The sequence below is a fragment of the Aptenodytes forsteri genome, unplaced genomic scaffold (genome assembly GCF_000699145.1).
Source record: "Aptenodytes forsteri isolate BGI_AS27 unplaced genomic scaffold, ASM69914v1 Scaffold257, whole genome shotgun sequence".
NCBI lineage: Eukaryota > Metazoa > Chordata > Aves > Sphenisciformes > Spheniscidae > Aptenodytes > Aptenodytes forsteri.
Genome location: NW_008795194.1, coordinates 3,922,073 through 3,941,979, shown reverse-complemented (window position 1 = coordinate 3,941,979; position 19,907 = coordinate 3,922,073). Strand labels below are relative to the sequence as shown.

The following is a 19,907-nucleotide window of genomic DNA, read 5'->3' as shown; positions in this document are numbered from 1 at the left end:
TGGGTCAGCTGTCCTGGCTGTGCCCCCTCCCAGCTTCTTGTGCACCTGCAGCCTTCTCAGTCAGTAGAACATGGGAAGCTGAAAAGTTCTTGACTATAAGCACTACTTAGAATAACGTTGATAACACACCCATGTTTTAGTTGTTGCTCATACTAAATCCAAAACACAGCCCTGTACCAGCTACTAGGAAGAAAATTAATTCTATCCCAGCCAAAACCAGGACAATAAATTTTAAATCTGTACCTGCTGTGTTTAATTTTCTCATGATCAGAAATAGCTCCTTCTCCTCAATGAAACAAGTCCTTTCCCAACTCATGTGTTTGAAGAGTTTCCCCACACGTTTCTCGAAATTGCAGAAGTGTTTGTGGTAGCCATTCACAACCTGACTTTTGCCTTCAGAAATCCAAAAAGCATAAGATGACTGATTGCTGCCCTTTCACATTTCTTTTGCACTTATGGGAACACACATAATAAGCACAGTGTTTGCTACTGGTGGTGTTAATGTAATGCCGTTCCCATTGTCTGCCTTCATACAGTGCGTGGGAAGGGAAAGATTTTTTTCATAAATAAGAATTACTTATAAATTCAAGTACAGCTTGCTTTTTTTTTTCCAAGAATGTAGATGGATGCTGAACACGTCAGCAGGAAATTGATTTTTTTTTTTTATTCAAAATGAAGCTTCATGGGTATTTATTTGTGTGTGTATTGTAGATAGTCTCCTAGCTCTAGTGTAGCTGTTGGTAATAAGTCAAGCCTGTTTAGTTATGCTAGGAAGCATAACATTTGTCATCACATAAATCACGTGCTTGCAGGGTGGCTGTGAAAGTCTCAGTTTTCAGTATGCTTGTCCACATACTGGACGAAGTTCTGGCATGGAAGCCCATGGTTTCAGTTTTCTTTGACTTTATGGCACTTCATTTGCCAGCTGTTATCATCTGAACATAGTATGTCCTTATGGAGACACCTGCTCCCAAGGAGACCCAAGAGCAGTGTCACTGCTACTCAGGGTCCCAGAGAAGGGAAATGTTAATGCTCCTTCTCAGCTGCAGGACAAGGAGGAGGTCTGGCACTTCTGAAGCTGGAGGCTGTGATCCGCAGTGGTAACTAACACAGAAAACAAGCAATGCTTGTCCGGCACCTTGGCTGTTCCTCAGTACAGAACTGTAGCAGAAAAGAAAGAGCTGCTTGGAGGAATACGAAGAAATGCATCGTTCTTATGGACAACTGTATCTCTGAAAAACTTAAACTTTCATATTGATATGGGAGCAGAGGAAAAATCTGGTTTTCAATGAAGACTGTTTGGGAAGTGAAAACATTTTGTTCTCTGTACCCTTGTGGTACTTTCCTAGTACTTTGAAATCTTCTAGTGATGTTCACTTAGAAGCAATGGCTTGCAGTAACCCTCCAGGTCAGTGGTAGAGCTGAGAAAGAAACTACAACTCTGACTGTTTACTTCTTTGTGTCCTGGCTACTGGAACTAATCTTCTCTTCTGTTAATAGCAGATAAAATAACTGTATGCTGATTATATTCTGAGATGGTCACACTGAAGGCAGCATAAGTGCAGCTTGCATGACGAAGAGTGAATTGTTGAATTCAGTTAAAGGAAATGCCCCATGCTAATTTTGACTTCTTGAGGATCTGGGACAGAACCTTTGTGAAGTATAAGTTTGCCCTTATATTTTTTTTGAAGAAAAATACATATATATTAGCACAACTATGGTCTAGGTCAGCATTTCATCTTCTGTGATTACATATATATGAACAACCAGACTCTGAAATAAAATGTGTATCCAACCAGAAGTAACACCTTCGAGAGCACCTTCTTTGATCCTAGGAAGCTGAATGAGAATAGCATTTGGAAAAATTAGTTAGAACCTGATGTGTTTCAGTTTGTTTTGCTTTAGAAGTCTTTTAGAATTTCGCAAAATAAAGTGGAGGCACAGCGATACATAACTTTGTTTGAGAGCCAGAACACACATGAGATAGTATAACCCCTTTGATTCAGAACTTATTTTTCTTAGCAAGCTTTTTCAGTCTCTTGTTGCAATGAGACCTTGCTTCTGACAATAATTAGGTCTGACCTTGGGGAGCCAAGGAGTCAAGTTTGTCCTGAGCTTGGTAGTGATACTGTATTTCAACATTGATTGAGAAATGTGAAAAACAGTAATTCTTTTTCTGTATTTTCTTCTTTTATCTGTCATATATTTCATTTCCATTTTATGTGCATGATGTATATATGGGTACCTGACTTACTGTGATAAAGTTATCTTCTGTATCAATTTGCGAATACCATCTAAAGTTATGTTTGTCTTTAGAAAATAATCATAATGCGTAGTGCTCACTGTATTGCTCACTTATGGAAGGAATAAGTCTAAGCTTCTGTTCCTGTCTGGAGCCAAATGGTTTGGAGTACTTAACATCAGAGTTAATGGTTTTATTTAGGTGTTTTCTGGCAATACCATACAGCCAGGATAACAAATATTTTTGACCACAGTTTATGCAATGCTTTCTGCTGCAAGCATGGGTGCTAAAGGATTTAGGAAGATCCAACAGTTCTGTGGGTTTCTTGGTTTAACTTTCTGTTTGTGTATAGTAAAATATTTCATTTGATGCTGTTGCCAATCTTTACATTTTATTCTTCTGTCTTTCAGATAATCATTGTAAAATTAGGGTGACAACAGCTTACCCACGTCTGAAACAGCACGTGTCTAAACACAGCAGCTAGGCATTCTTTCCTACTCTATTGATTTTCTGGTAAACAGAGGTGTGCATTAAATGATGCACTTTTACTTTGTCCTCCTTGAGAAGCTACAAAATCTCCCTATTCTTGGTTTGACCAACCTAGTTTTCTGAAACGCAACATTACCACAAGTTAAGGTTGAGACATTTCTTTCCTATTCAGGTGTTCATAAAATTGATTTAGCAAAAGCCACTAGAAAGTACAGCCTCTTGTAAAATTAGGCAGACCTCAAGCACAATGTAGAGGAAAGATTCCTCAACACCAAAGGATGGGAAGTGGGACCGAGTCTGGGGTGACATGGAACAGCAAATGTTACATCTGTTCTCCTCATCTGTGAACTCCATAGGAAATGTGTAGATACACTGACATTGATCACTGTATAAATTACAAATTTTGATTTGGTTCCCTGCCCCCCCCCCCTTTTTTTTTTACTGTTGGTGTAAAACTACTAAAATAATCACTCTAACATACTTCTGCTACATGATGTAGCTGTAAGCAACATAGTAATAGCATGAAAAAATGTATTATTTATGCTCTTTATGATTATTTTGAGATTAAACATGGTGCCCACTGTGTGCTAGTTGAACACAGCTTGTCTCTGACACAACTGCACCACTATGGGTTTTGCAGAGAGAGCTGGTTGTGAGATGGTTTAGTCCCAGCAACTGTGTAGGTTTCATTGCAAAGTCTTTTATTACCCATGAGCCAAAGTAGCATCTCAAGACCCAAAATTCATCCTAACATGCTATTGGTGAGATAAAAGACTCTGATTTAAATTTTGCATAAAACTTCAACTGGGAGTCCATTTTGAGAGGCTTTTAATGTAGAACTCAGTGTAATTGAACTTGCTTATTGGAGAACTATCACAGTTGCAGTTATTTTGATGATTAGTATGTGTGTACACTGGGGAGACTTATGTAGTACGTAGTGATATAATATGTATTATCACAATACATAATACAGGGCATAATGTTTTATATGAATATGAAACTGTGAAATATAGTTTTCTTTTGGTGTTATTTATATTCTTAAAGTACATGTAGTGGTCTGGCTTACCAGGGAGGCAGCTGAGTTAGCTTTGTTAGTATCAGCTTAGCATACAGCTTGAAGTAAGATCCTATTTTGAATTATTTCAAAACAAAATGTAGGATCCATATATCCATGAATGTACTCAGCTAAGGTGCTCATTTATAGCACTTCTGCTAGCAAGGTGAGAATAGGAGGGTTTAAAAGATTATTTGAGTTCTTATAAAATAAGTGCTTTTGCTTTAAAGGGGGTAGGGGGAATATATAAAACTGAATCAGTAAAAATGAAAGCATGAATGCAGACTTTGGTGAAAGGACAAAATTATGCATGCTTCATCCATGCAAGTCATACCATTGACTTTAATGAGTTGCAGGAATAAAATGAACAAATTTTAGAAGAGAGAGTTTTAAATAAATAAATACAAAGAAAAACCAATGCTAAGGGCTATAGTGTAATTGTTTTGTTTGTCTTGGAGGAGTTAAACTGTTCTTGTACTCATGTGGTCTGAGCAGAGCTCAGAGTCTGGTTTTTACAGTAAGGTCTATTTTTTCAGTGTTTCTTGCTCTAAGCAAAGGTAAGGAAGGAGTAGAAAAGGACAGATTGTTCTGGTTTTGCACCTCTCTTCAGTAGACAGCTGGGTCTTAAAGCTACTCTACACAGGTGACTAAGAACAGTCCTGTAGAGCAGTGAGGGATTGTGACCTGCCAAGTCAGTCTGTGGGGCATCCCCACGCATGCTCTCAAGGTGGGTTTGTTTACAGTGCATGTTGTAGGCCAGCAGGAATATGCCCTGTAGTGCACGTGGGGCCCTGTGTGCTGCCTGCACAACCGTGTCACTGCTCTGCCACCAGTGAGACCACGCGAGACTGCTGGTGGTGCAGAGATTGCCTGCTAGCCACATGGATGAAAGCAGACAAAGTCAGAAATACCCCCATGCTCTGGAGCCTCCTTTCTCCTATCAGTATGGATGTAGTCTTTGAATTTCCATGAGTCTGCACAGGGATAAAGATGGGTAGATGGGAAGGAAGGAGTGGCAATGCCAATGCAAAAAATTGCTAATTGTTTCCATGTTAGGCCAGCAGCTGTGAGAAATAGGAGATTGAAAAAGTGTGTGGGTTTTTTCTGGGTTTTTTCCAATTTTTTTTTTTCCCCCCAGCATCTGAAATCAGATTTACAGTTGCTAATTAAAAACAAACTGCTTTCAAAATCAAGAATCTCTTTGCATAGAAAAAGGAGCAGCAAGCTCTTTATTTAAATACCTCAGGCAATTTGTGTAAGGATATAGAGCTCTTTGATACTTTGGATTTGATAGTACTGGCACCATCTATTGGTCTTTTTCAGTGAAATCAATTTATGCTTTGAGTTCAGTTTCTCAGAAACATCATAAAATCCATTGTCACATAGGTACTGGTAAAAATTTTGTCATGAAAAAAATACCAAGAATAAATCCTGTTTACCTGCCTGTATAATGTTTCAGGACAATTGGCAGGCTAGCATGCAGAATTCATCCATTCTTTCTTGGGCTGTTCCAGTTCTGTGAATAAAGAGAAGACTTGCTTTATGGAGGTAGTGAATTTCTTACTATTAAACACAACATCAAATGAATTAAACCAAAGAAAGATAGACTTTTCTTGTAGAAGCAATAGCTAAATTAAAATTCGTTGTTCCGTATGCAGAGATGGAGTTGGAAATAAGAATTTTGAGAAGAAAGAGAATAAACCAATATTAGAAAAAGAAGGCAGAAAAGATTGAAAAATGTGTGTGTAAGGACTGCAACAAGATTGCCTATCAAAAGATAATCTAAGCTAAGACTGATAGTTTCTTAAGCAGATAAAGTTAAGATAAAAATACTGGGCATGTGGAAAAGGTATAAAAGCAGAAGGAGAACAAATGTGGACAGATGTGCAGTGAGCTGAATTTGAGTTTCTCTTTGCATCTCTATTGTAAGTTCTACTCAGCTGTAAGAAGCAAGGGTGTATGACCCAGGGCACTTCCCTGATCATTCAGCCTTGCCTTGGTTGGTATTCATTGCTTGTTTAATGACAACTTTTACAGTCCAAAATTATGGAGAAAAAAAAAGAGCAAGCCTAATCAAATCACACTGTTCTTCTCCTGCATGTTTAAATAAAATATCTATGAGGGGAAAATAGCCTGTATGATGACAAGACAGACTGTTGTCCTATTATTTCTGTAGCTTAAAGACCAGATATCCTTACTCAGTTTGTAAAGTATTTTACTCCTTGGTACTATAGAATCAAGCTAAGGTTGAATGAACTATGATGCTACTTAAAGGCTGCAACTGGAACTGAAGCCTTGTTTTGCTGCGTGCTCTGTAAATGTTTAAAATAATTTGGCCCTAGATTGAACAGTTAATAATGTAGGCAGAAGTAAGCCCTTAACATCAGTAAATTTGCACTAAAGAAGACAGTAGCATATTGATTTCTGAACATAACTCAGCTACCTGAAATCAAATGCCCTCCAGTCTGCAGTTCAACAGCCGTATTAATACCTTACTGTTTTTCTGAGGCACACAATGAAGTATACATAAGTACATGTTTGGAAGAAACTTGCGTTGCTGGAAGCAAAATGCATGTCTGTATAAATAACTGTTACAGGCTTGCTTATATACCTGATTTTCTATATAAAGGCTTGGGGTTTTTTTCCATTTAAACAGAGCTTTGTTTAGATACACAATCACTTTAATCCAAGATTCAAAACACTGTATGATTTTCAGCATTGAGGCAGGATGCTGTGTGCTTACTAGGTCTAAGATTAACATCTTTGAAAATTTACACTGCAGTAGATCACTGGTTTGTATCTCTGAGGATGTGTATGGTTCATGATGCTGTTCTCACAGAGAGGTCATTTAGGCAGTTGTTCCGAACTGTTTCTTCTGTCCCCTTCACTAAATTACCCCAAAGAAAGAAAGGAAGATAAATGGCCTCATCTGAAGCTGTAGTAAAAACACTTCATGGCCAGTTGCAGAGGAAGGAGAAAAAAGGTATGTAATTGCTACCAAATGCTGATGCTTCTGCAATCTTAACTAGCAAAAGACTCTGAGCACTGGGGAAGAGTGTCTGAAAGCAGAGACTGTAATGTGAAGGTTTGACTACTTCTCTGGACCAGTGAGCGAGACACTTCAGGCAAGACTGTAATCATAAGCTTGGGGCAACAGTATTTTTGCTTTAATAAAATATCTTTTTTTTGTTTGCAGTGGCCTGCAACACGCAAGTCTCCAGGTATAAACGGCCTGTATGGCAAATATTCCTGTACCTGCTGCAAGAGAAGATAGGATGTTTTTCTGTGTCCAGGGGACCTTGGAGGTCTGTGATTGTGTTTATCTTGCAGCTAGGTGAAAAGTAGTGCTTTACCACATCCAGATCTATAGCAGTCTGCAAGATAAAATTGCAATGTGGGTTTTATCAGGGGAGGAGATGTGTCAGTTTTCATGGCATCTGAAAGGAGAGTGAATTCAGTGTCCCCAAATTGTCTGTGTTTCACAGACAAGTGCTTTAGGTAAATCATGATCTGTATAGTTATACCACCAGGATTTGGCCCTGCAGTTCCAGTTTATAAATAACTTTGCCTAGAAATCAGATAGCAGCATGTGCAGGTGTGAGTCATTAGTGCAGGAGACACAATGATGTGTGGAAAAAGCATGGCTCACATCCAAACCAGCCCACACACTTTCATCAGCCCCTTGAAGTCTGCAGCACAAAAAAAAAAAAAAATCAAATTTTTCAAGTCAGGCTGCTGTAGCCCACCCAGTCTTAAAACTCAAAGATGCAGTAATATGGAATGCAGTGCTTCTCCTGGTGCTTTGTCGATCAGTTGTGCTCAAAAGGCAGTTTTGGAAGACACTAATTTACTGTCTGAGTTAATTACCACAATTTCAACTGAATAGATTAACATCCCCCACATATGCACACAAAAAATGTGTGTCAAAGATGCATTCTATAAATCATTGTTTTAGAACACGTGCTTGCAAGTTCTAAGGAATTGGGGAAATATCCAAATTATTACTTGATTTTATTTTCAAAATTTCATGAGCTGAAATTGGAAACAGTTAATGATATTGACCTCCCTGATTGCAGAGTTAATGGAGGCTGTAAAGAAGAAATCGACAAGTACCAAAATAGCGCTTATCATAAGGTGCTGGTTTTGGAAAGAGTTCCAGGGAAAGAAGAAAAGGAGCTTTTAGTTCAGGAATATACCTGACTTCTAACTGGTCTGGCAAAGTTTATCCTTCCAAGGCTTAACTTAAGCTGAAAAGGGGATACCTGACTCCTGAAGCTCATGGCTCTCGTCCATACTCTGATTCTTTCTTACTGATGTCTAGTGAAGATTCTGGGCAAAAAAATTGAATTCAAAAAGGCTTCAAGTTATTTTTTTTAAGTAAAGATTAAAGACAGAAGTAAGTGGATTCTTTTTCCTTTAAAAACACATTTGCATTCTAGAACTGATATATTTTCAATATTGCAGATTGAATCATTGTTTGTCTTCATAAGTTGCACATTTTACTATTTGCTGGACAATCTTTTTTCCCCACATGTGTTCTTTTCCTATTTTCGCAATGAAGATAGAAAATGGAAGCACAAGTTTAGATCACTTTCTCTAAAATTGTGGCTTTAGATCTTACCAAAAGATACCGTATATTTTTCTTACTTACTGTCATTGAAATAATAGCTAGGATTCAAAGTTCTGTGCAGAGATGGTCACTTTCTTTCCTGTTTCTATTGGCATGTTCTTGTGCGTGGATTAAAGAGTAAAATGTGAGATTTGGACATCCTGGTAGACATAGAACAGAGATCTAGAGAAAGCAGGGAATGTCAAACCAATCAGGCTCTATTACAAATTACGTGGTTCCACAGAAAATCTGTAAATATTTCTGCTCAGCTTCTTCTGACTGGCATCTGCCTGGAAAGGGTAAAATAAACTTTAACGTCAGTCTGCCTTCTGTGAAATGATACAGCCAGAGCTGATGAAAATGTCCTTGAGGCATCAAGCACCTTTTTAAAGACGACAAAATTCTGTAAATTACAACCATGTAAATCCAAATTAAGATGTCAGAGGTATTACTGCAGGCTCACAGTGATGTAGATGAGAGCAATGTTTGGTTCAGCTACTTTTCTGCTGTTTGTTCCTTTAAACTGTGCTCGTAATGAAGAAGAGGAGAGGTAATAAAATATAATAGCTCAACACATTTTTCTGTAAATAGTTTTCTTAAGAAAACATTTAAGGAATTTTTCTGTACTTTGGTCTTTCAAAAGCTCCTTTCATTTGAAACTAATAAGAATTAGCATTTTTGTTCGTTCTTGTGGTTTAAGAAACTATTCTATTGTCTTGGTATTACATTAGTTTCCATCTGTCCCTGATTTAGTAGTTACTAACCTTAGACCGCTAAGCATGATACTGTCTAGATTTATAGATAAGTTTCCCTCCAGTGAATTCTCTGTCATTTTGGATGGAAACTGTTCTAAAGATGATATTATTACTATACACCACTTTTTTTTTTTTCATATATGAGCACAACATGAGGGTTTGTGAGCTCTTTTCTTAAAGGCAAAGGTTTGTAGGGTTTATTCCCCTACTTCCTCATGTGAAACATTAACACTCACAATGTGATAGGTAGAAATTACAATACATGTTGTGTTAGAAGTGCTTTTAATCAGATCTCAAAATGCTATAATAGAAACTAATTCAGATTACCTAATTGGTATAATCAGATTCAAATCACAGGCTTGTCAAGTGTGTCCAGTTGTATAATCAATTCTGCTAGAGTAAGATTCTGCACTTTTGCAGAAACATTGCATTTCTAAGAAAAAATATATGGGTAAAAATGATACACTGAGAATACACTGTATTCCTTACAATTATTTTTCATCTTAAAAAATGGAAGGAGAATGAGAACAGCTTTCTCAGGAGAAATGTATAAAGAGTAGACGAGTGTCACCAGTATAAAGTGCCATGACATTCAGTAACAATGATATTAGTCACTAAATATACATAAACTCAAAATAGGCCAATGTAGAACACCACTGCCGAAACCAGGACATACAGAAGAAAGGGTCAAGTTACAGGTGCATCCCAGTTGGAAAAGAGACATAAAATAACGTGGTGTAAGGAAGGGTCAGTCATGCTATGTGTTGTCCTTTGTGGGATATTTCCACTCCATTGAAGATTTTCTCCATTTGGGGGTAAAGTTTCTGTAGCCTAAGAAACACTAGAAATTCTTTGCTTGACAAGCAATAATGTAATGGAACACAGTTGGCGTCCTGAGTCCCTGGCTTTCTTTTAAGCTGTCACCTAAATTCTGGATCTCACTTGCATAAGAAAACTTGCTTCACGTTTTTTTTCCTAGTTGAACAGAAGCAACGCTTTCCATCCCCTTTGGGCTAATGCTGCAAACAGTGGGCAGTCAAGGGAGCTAAACTTGTTCATACCAGACACAATTTAACCTAGGAAATCTGGTTGGTTTATGTGCTAGATTCAGGCTTTTGTATTCCAGTTGGGGTTTCAGTTAGAAGGAAGGACTTTTACCGGCATTGGCTTTAGGCAGGCAAGAACGCCCACCTCGCTGAAAGAGGAGATCAGCATGGCAAAGGATCAGGCCTCTGCAGTAAGCTCTTCCAGAAACATTCTCTCTCTGTTAAACAAAGTCCAATATGAAAAAGGTTACTGTTCAAGTAATTTTTTTCTTCAAAAATCACAAAACACCTTTTGAAGTATACTAGAGAAGAACATGAATAGAAACTTAGTAATATCACTGTGATCTCAATGCAGACTGTTATATATAGATGAGCTAAATTCTTTTCTGGTTAAACTGCACGTAGTATTTATGCAACAGCAGGATTAAGTTTCACTCATGACTCATAGTAACACATCCAGTTCTGGGCTTCCCAGTACAAGAGAGACATGGACGTACTGGACAGAGTCTAACGAAGTCACACAAAGATGATTAAGGGGCTGGAGCATCCCTCCTATGAGGAAAGGCTGAGGGAGCTGGGACAGTTTAGCACAAAGAAGAGAAGGCTCGTGAGGGGGTCTCATCAGTGTGTGTAAATAGCTGATGGGAGGACGGAGCCAGGCTCTTTTCAGTAGTGCCCAGTGATGGGACAGGAGGCAATGGGCATAAACTTAAACACAGGAAACTGAACATCAGGAAACACTTTTTTACTGTGAGAGTGACCAAGCACTAGCACCGGTTGCCCAGAGAGGTGGTGAATTCTTCATTCTTGGAGATATTCAAAAGCTGTCTAGACACAATCCTGGGCAACTGGCGGTGGTCCTGCCTGAGTAGGGGTTTGCACCAGATGACCTCCAGAAGTCCCTGCCAACCTCAACCAGATTCTGATTCTGTGTGCCTGCACTCTGGCTCTAAAGACAAAATTTAATTTGTACCAAAAGTGAAAGAAGACATCTTCATTCAGTCCTGGCTAAGCCAAGAATTAGTAGAAATAGTTTTCAGTTTATGTACTCTAATACTTAAAGACTGCAGGAAGAAGTAGTAGATGAATAAATCTAGTTCTCATCATTAACAAGAATTGAGAGTTGGTAACTTGAGTTGTAAGTAGAATTGCGACTTGAAGATGACATTCTCAATGTATGGAATTTATTCTTTGTTTCAATACCATTCAGTTAGTATGGTCTGTTATTATGGGTAGTATCTGCCAGAGATCAGACATGTGGTGCAATTTGAAATGGTAAAACTGAAGTCTGCAATTGTGCTATAGGAAAAATCAACTTTGAAGTCATACTTATTAATTCTCCTATGCCAATTTAAAGTTCTGATCTGCAACTTTTTTTTTATCATTGATAGTATCAGTCTTCACTGCTCTTGCTCTGCAGTGCCAATACCAAGATCTTCCTGTCCCGTGACATTTATAAAGCTTTTTATAATGGTGTCTTCTGGCAGGCTGGGTCCACTGATTCAGGCATAGTGGGAACCAGGAGCTTTTCCAAAATTTCTACAAAGTCTTTCTTAGTGACCTTCTTCCCCTCAGATAAATCATTTAATCTTTCTTTGGCTCAGTTTTGCTGTCTCTAGAAAAAAAAATTATGACATGATATTGCTGCTGTAAAACTTTGCTCGTGGTCTGCCAGAGTGCTTTGATATACTGAGATTTAAGGCACTGCAGAACTGCCTGCCTTACACAATGGCTGTGGGCTGCTGTGCCTGGGGACTGGCCTCTAGTGGCTCATCTTCAAACAGGAGAGAGCAGCCGGGCAGTAACAGCCCCTCTTGGTCTCTCTGGAAAACATTACACAAGTAAAATGTTCTCTGTGAACCCTGTCAGCTTGACTTTTACTAAGGTGATGACATAATCTGGATGCATCAAAGATGACCGACGTTCAGCCTTTGAAGGAGAGAGAGTTAATTGGTGGGTAGGAGTTGTGGTTTTGAGGACATTTGTGACCTTTCATGATGCTGCTCATTCATGTTGTTTCAGATGAACTAATAAAAGCTGCCTAGCACTTCTCTGTAAGACTTTGCTACCGAGGATGGTGCTCTGCCAGCTTTCAAAACCAATGGATGGAAACACTAGACTTAATAAAGAAACATCACCTATAATTGTTGGGTTGATTTAATGGCCTTCTAACTGCAGGTGGTCACACAGACATGATGCATACCTCCACCATCTAGATTTGAGAGTCCTCAGTAACCCTTGCAGTGAGGAGTCTCCATGGCTTTCAACTTGCTTATAATATAGAAGCACGTTGGTGCACTGGTTTAATCATATTACTTTAACTTTGCAGCCCTCACTCAGGCTGCCTGCAAGGTGACTTTTCCTTGCTTTCAAACTTGATGTGCGTTTGCTGAACCTCCAGGACTAAGTGCTGAATGCCAGGCATCGGGCTTACAGGTGCTTACACTAGCACAGTGTTTCTCCTTGTGGTACTGCTTTTTTGTCTTTGACTGCTACCCCTACTCTTCCTCAGTTCATACACTTCTCATTTTAATAGAACCACTATTGTTTCTTGTGTAACTTTTCTCCTCTTCTTGTCCCTGCTTTTCCTGCTGGAAATCCTGGCTTAGTATCACATGTGGAATAACTCAGTGGCAGCCTGAAGTGTTTGCTGGGACAGGGCTTATTACTGGGCATCACCAATTCAGGTGTGTGTAAAATAAGGAGAAATTTCCAATGAAAATAGCCGGATTTTTGCATGTATGAGATCAGAAGATTGGGTCCTAGAATAGTAGCCATTTTACATATATCTAAATTATTTTTGGCTTTCTAGTCTTTAGCAGAAATGTTTTTGTATTTCAGATTTATTTGGAGCAACAACATTTAAAATGAGGTGCTCTGTGGAAATTTACGGTACAATTTATTGTCCTTCCTACTTCATACTGAGCACTAAATTCAATGTAATGTTAAAATATTTAAATGTCTTATAGAATATTGCTAAAAATAGGTTTAATAGCCACTGCCAATGTTTTTGTGTGTATGACAATAATTGTGTGGCTTGTTTAGATTTTTTTTGAGCTTCATGTCCTGCTAGTGATGGCAGATATGAATAAAGTTTAGCTGTAAAGTGACTGGGGCAAGAAACCTCTAAATATCTGTCAGAAAAATGAAATAGGATTAGTGTATAGTTCTGACTGTATAAACAGTTTCACAAGTGTGAATTCTTGAAGAATTCTAAATCAAATTCAATGTGTTCATTTGTTTTCCCAGTTTAAAGATCTTAGGTGCGTAGCAGAAAAGAGAGAAGACGGGTTTTGTGCTATAGCAACTGGAGGGCAGTGATGGGGGCCCGGAAAAAGGTCAGAGGCTGAGGCTGTACCAGTTTTAAGTTGCATCCTGCCCTTTCCTGCTCCTTGGTCCTGCATGCAATCGTCTCCCAGTGCCATGGCTTGTGAGGACAGTGCCCTACAGAAGGTTCAGGTTTTAAAACTGTAATAAGTCTGCTCCTACAGGAGACTTGTGTTGTAATCTGTCCGGTGATGCAGTTATCTGGTTTGAATGTGTGCCAGTAAGGCAGCCGAGCACAGAGTCAGTGCTGAAGAAGTGCTCCCGTGGTCCTTTTCAGGCTGTTTACAGCCACCAAAAGCTTCCATAGTTAGATAGTCAGCTTTATAGGACAGAGGTGCTGCCATATGTTTGCACGTATTAGGGCATTTTTATGGTACTGCATAAATAATAACCACATGCAAATGGAAATTAAAAAAAAAAAAGGCAATAGAAAATTGGCCCAGGAGCCTCTGCAGGTTCACTGATGTAAGTGGGAGCTATGTGCCCCATTTGTATGCCCATAATTCATGGGGTGTCTCTACCAAGCAATTATTCTGTCCTTGCTTGGGGTGGAAAAATAATTTTGGAAAAAATCTTTGAGAATTGCAAACCTAGATTGATGATCAGATTTTATCAGAGGCATGGATAGCCAGACACTGCACAGCTGGCAGAATGTAATGGAGTTTGGGTGAATGCTTGTGCCTTAACCATTTTGCAATTGATTTTGGTTTATCGTTTTCAGAATGCAGTAGAATATTTCATTCTCTGAACCTATTTTTAACACTTTAGGAAGCGTTTCAAAGGGCAACTGGTTTCCCTGACTTGGTTTTAAGTATGTCCACAAAACATTTATAACTTTGAACTAGCAAAAACATTTACTTTAAAAAGACTTTTTTTCTCTTTCTAGGAAGCCTGTACTACCTCCCTTTCCCCACAGGCTTACCAAGCAAGCTGTATGAAGACAAGTGGCTCCTGCGGCTGCTAAAGAAAACAGTTGAACCAGACAAGCATTTGCTGAGAGCTTAACCTGGAGTTTGTGCCAGATCGAGTACGCAAGCCTTACTGAGAGGCTTATTTCTTTCATCAGGCATCAAAATTGTTTTCTTTTGTGACCACAGGCAGAGGGATGCTTGGAGTATGTCAGAAGACATGAGTTAGACTATATCTATCATATAGTTATGGCAGCAAGTGCTCTCTGAAGATGGTTAGTGCAGGCGAAACCGCATGGGGGGGAGGCAGGGTAAATGTCATTGCATTTAGCTGAACCTGAACTCAGGGCTGCTTTCCAGCCAGGAAGCGTGAAGCTAGCATTTTACCTCAGCAGTGTGCTGCCATTGCAGCAGTGGCTGGTTTTCACGATTAGCTAATAACGTTCTGCATTGTAGGTCTGCATGCATGCAGCTTCATTGTCTATATCATTACCTGTCGTAAAAAAAAAAAAAGGCAAAAGACATGTTGAGATCTGCAGAAACGAGCACCTAGATTCCTAAATAGGGTAAGAAGAATAATATTTCATACTGTTTTGTGGTTGATGTGGAGTTTGTGCTATTTGTGAGGGTAAAACAACACTGAGGCTAGGAAACTAAAGGCTTTTATATCTTCTCATGAAGAGAAAATTTCAAAACTTATTTCCCATGAGACACCCAATCTAGAAAATAGCCTTCTTTTGAACTTTTAAACTAGGAGCCAGCAGTGGCTTTTCTTGGGTAGCCAGGGAAGGGTTTGCAGGTTCCATAAGAACCATTGTCCCCAGGCTGTGCGATGAAGGGAAAGGGTGGTATCTATTGAGGACAGGCGTTGTCCGAAAGAGCTTGGCCAGAGGTCTCATCCTGCCTGTTTCTGATGGTAAGAAAATTTATGTCATGTATACAGTTATTGTGAAACCCAGGCCCCAATCATGAGAAACCCTTAACTTATTTTTAGCAGTTCAGAAGAACACTGATAAGCATCTTACTAACTTATGCATTCTGACTGTGTCTTAGCCAGATGAAAGGAAAGAGTGTCACATCTCAAGACATTGTGGTGCTGTAGTGTAGGTGTCCAAATGCTGATGTGCCCAGACAACTATGCAACCAGGTATGGAACTTTTGGCCTATAAAATTGTGATTTTGAAGAGGAAACATATGGAAGACTGTCCTCTGAAATTCTGGGGGAGAACTGGTGTGCTTCATCTGGATTTCAGAACTGATGCCATTAAAAAAAATGAAACAAGCACAGGTTGCAGCTTTCTTCTCCTAGCAGTTAATATTGCAGAATTTGGGAATGCTTTGTACTTCCAAATACCAAGCTACTGCTTCAGTTCTTATTGTGGATTTAAAGGTCTTACTTTGGGCATAGAAGTTAGGAGATGTGTGGAGATATTAAAGCAATGGGAATATATCCTTCTGTGAGAAGGAAAAAGTAACTAGGGTTAGGGCAGTCATTTAGTCTTACTGGTGTAGTTTTGCAGAAAAGATACGTCATCTTCAGGACCTAGCTGAAAATGTAAGTGGTTGTATAATTTGAGTATTAAAGCTTCTAGTACTTATCCTGTTCATTCCCTTGGTAGTTGTGTTTTAATACTTCTAACATAAAAAAAACCCCAACCATAATGAAATACTGGAAATTAGAAATGAAGAGGATAAGAGATTGAACCAGTGCCCATTACTTCATCTTCTTTTCATAGAAGGTTTCCTACCCTGATAAAGTATTGAAGTAAGTGAGCACAGCTTTTTAGCTTTTGTATGCTACTGTGAATTTGTGAGGTGAGTGTAGTTTCTACCCAAGGATGCAGTACTTGTTGGAGGCTTAGATATGAGAAACTGGGTCAGGTTTCACAAAGTAATTCACAATATAATCTTGTTAACCTGCAGTTATTGTATCTGAATGCCTTATAGTTGGCACCAAAAAAAAGGGTGGTCTCTTCCAACATCTTGGCAGGTTCATTAGATTAGCTTATTATTCAGACTGAACATCATTTTTATAAAATATGCTATTACATATTTACTGATTTGTTTGTTAATATGCCACAAAGTACTGTGTGAATCATTACAACTAATCTTATTTGCCAAAACAAATTAATGAGGTATATCTGTTAAAGCTATATTTGTTATGTTTTTATATTCTGTCTATTTGCTTTCTTAGGGAATTGCTTTGTTTAATAAATCTGCAGGCTCTTTTCTTGTCATTAATTCAAAATAGATGTGGAAGGAAATTTTCTTTCAGGTGTAGTCCATTTTGCTTCAAAATTATTTTTTTTAAATGGCCTTCAGTATAGCAAAGGGACATAATTTTATGTCCTTTAGAAGGGTATGTTAGGTGTTTTTCCATGAGTTTTGCACCAATATTTTGTGCACTGGTGTAATGGAAACATGATGCATACTCAACCTTTGGACCAGGTGCTGGTGGTTCTTTTAGAAGTTCCAGCATCAGGTTGGCTTCACTGTAATAAACCTATTTGGTAAAGCCTGTACAGACATTGGCTGGTAGAGGCAAGCTGTCCTGGCCCGTTCAGTGCTGCAGAAAGAACAGCAGACAGGGAAAAGGAGAACAGCTCCTTCTTAACAGGATCTTGTCTTACTGACGCAAATTAAAATAACCATGTAATTTATCTGTGTTGTTTCCTGTCACGTGCTGCTTAACAGTGTATCTATGACCAACCTTTCAATACTCTGTCCTTTCAATGCAATTTAGTCTCCTGCCCAATTTATTTGCTGCTACCAAAAGTCAGTATTATATTACTGAAGCATATCCATGGTGGAGAATTAAGATAATAAAATATGGACTGTGCTTTATGCTCATTATAAGTTACATCCTTCTATTTAAGGAGAATAGTAATAATCAGCAGGAATGGAAGTAGAATTACAGTGCATTATGTTTCAGTGATGCCGTATGTTTTTACCTTGGAGCACCAGAGGATTAGTAATTATATACCTATCACTTAAAAGGAGGAAAAAAGGATATGTCCAGCTTATGGTGGTATGTGCCGTTTCCTCAACTCTTTGTGTTCTCTTTGGAGGGAAAACCCCTGAAGTGAATCTGGCATAACAATACCAGCTCCTTACAGTATGTGGCTCAGACAGGTAAGAGTTGAATACTATGTTACTCCATATTTGTATGGAGTGTCAGCAGCCATAGCATCAACATGTTGGAGGTGCTTGTAAAGCAGTCTTGAGTACTGCAGATTTAAATTTGTAATTTGAGGTCAGAATGTGATAATTGCTTTCTACTCCATTCTGCATTTTTGCTTAAAAAAAAAAATCTTGTTTAAAATTCAGTTACCATTAGAAATGTCTTCATTCTTTGTTTATTTGGTACTGTATTACAACTTGCCAAAAGTGATTTCGGCAGCAGTCACCCTTACCGTTCAAAAAGTACAAAAGAGGAGCAACAGTAGGCTTTTGTTTTGTCAATTGTTCTTTGTAAACAGAGATAATTGACTTATCTGTTACCACAGGGTGGTTCCTCTCTACCTGACAGTTGGTTTGTTGGCATTTTTTTCTTCATTGCTGTGGATATTTATTAATTTCTTCTACTGATTATCTTAAACAGCTTGGTGTCTCTTTCTTAGTTGCACTGCACCTTACACAATTAGTTTGAGTGGTGAAAAGAATGATGTAAGTCAGCAGCTTTCCAGACTCTTGACATTTCATAAGCCAGTGTTTTATGGATGTTAATTTCTATATAGAGAGTATATATCCTATGTATAGGAATTTGGGTTCCGGAGTGCAGTGTTTTTCAATATTGCAAAATTGTGTTTTCTTGTTGCTAAAAAAGACATCTTTGCTAGCTGTTTTTGTGATGGCTGAAGGTTCATAAACTTCTTGTATGCTTTCCATTGCCACAGGGTCACATTACTTTTGGGAATAGGGGTTCCAATGTGGGGGCAATAAATACTAGTATTTACTTTTTTTTATTAAGTAAAAATGTATCCAGTTTCACTATAGTATTCATAATTACACTAAAGGTCAGATTTTTCTCAGGTTAAAGTTTTTCTGCTCTGCATCTCTTGGCTGTGACATTTAGTACTATTACGAGAAAATATAGATAAGTTTTTTGTTTCATTTTGGAAATAAAATCTAAACTGAAATATGCAAAATTCTCTCAGAGAAGTTCTTATCATAAAAAATGAACCTCTCAGCGATTTGTTACAGTCTTATTTTATTTTTCATTTCGTGTGCTCTTTCGTGCAGATCTGGTGTGATAGTTGGCTAGTTTAATTACTGCCTTTCTGAAAAGATAAGTGTTTGTAGAGTCTGAAGGGTGTCATTTTCCTTTAGAGGGGACCATGATGGGAAGAGGATGAAAGTAAAGTGTTTGCAAAATAACAGTATAGGTGTATTTGTGTGCACCCTTAAAATCTGCAGTTATTCTGACAGAATGGCAGCTGCAAAGGTGCAAAATTCAGAGGATCTGAAGATCCTTTTAGAAGACTCATCATTACTCAAACACAAACTAAGTAGACACGTGGCCAATGGAGTGTTTAAGGAAGATAAAGTAGAACAGCAGTTGCTGCTGTTTTGGTTCTTCTGGATGCTTACAATTCTTGGGTTTTTTTCTTCAAATAGTCTTAATAGCCTGCTTCCCTAAGTTAGCAGTAATTTTCTAATTTAATGGAATTTAAAAGACAAATGCCAGTTTCTCGATGCCAAAACTTGTCACAGAAAGGATTGCTTACAGTGGATCTCCCAGTCGACAGACCAGGGAAAAGAAAGGATAGCTGCTGCAGCATTCTTCTGGCTCAGTAAACAGCAGAGTGCCCCAACTCTTACTGGCTTTGCAAACGTTAAAGCTATTCAGCACCTGTAAAATTTACTTAAGGTCTCAGGTGTAAGCTTGGGAACCACTCAGCAGTGGCAGTATGTTACAGACTTGTTATCAGTATGTGGCTTAAAAATGCTAATATTACTGGACTTTGATCCATTGTCATCCTTGTGAAAGTGCCAGTCCTACAGGTATTCAAGTATTTGACTAGCCTCGTTTATTCATTTCACACAGAGCCAGCCTAAAGTCATCTTGTGCACCTCAAAATATTTTCCCAGTCCCTCTTGTCCAATCTTTCTTAATGTATAGTTGATGCATTAAGGCCCAGTTTCTCAAGCATGTTCTTTAACCTTCTGGGTTTGTTTTTTTGGGGGTGAGGGGTGGGGGTGTTGTTTTTTTGGTTTTTGTGTTTTAATTTATCAAGAAGACAATCAGCTTTCTGACTAATAGTTTTGGATCAATGTGCTGTGTTCCACTGTGCTGGTATTCTCCAAAATCTACATCCTCTAGAAATCAGCAGGAATGTGACTCAAGCTTGCTTCTTGAGCTTAGAACAAAAAAGCAGTCCAGAAAAATAAAGAATGCTTTTTCTAGGGAAGCTGTGGTGTCTACAGTAATTTAATGTAGTCTTCAGCAGACATTCTATAGACTTGAGAATCTGCAG

The 19,907-nt window shown here is 38.4% G+C and overlaps 1 protein-coding gene and 1 long non-coding RNA gene across 2 annotated transcripts in view; both read left to right on the top strand.

The window, feature by feature from the left end:
* Positions 1 to 19,907, top strand: part of PDE11A (phosphodiesterase 11A) — a 145,675-nt gene that overhangs the window by 44,154 nt on the left and 81,614 nt on the right. The gene's annotated exons all lie outside the window — the stretch shown is intronic.
* LOC103898357 lies at positions 940 to 2,611 on the top strand. The gene is made up of 2 exons (XR_657545.2): positions 940 to 1,408; positions 1,504 to 2,611. It is a non-coding gene; the product is annotated as an uncharacterized LOC103898357 (long non-coding RNA).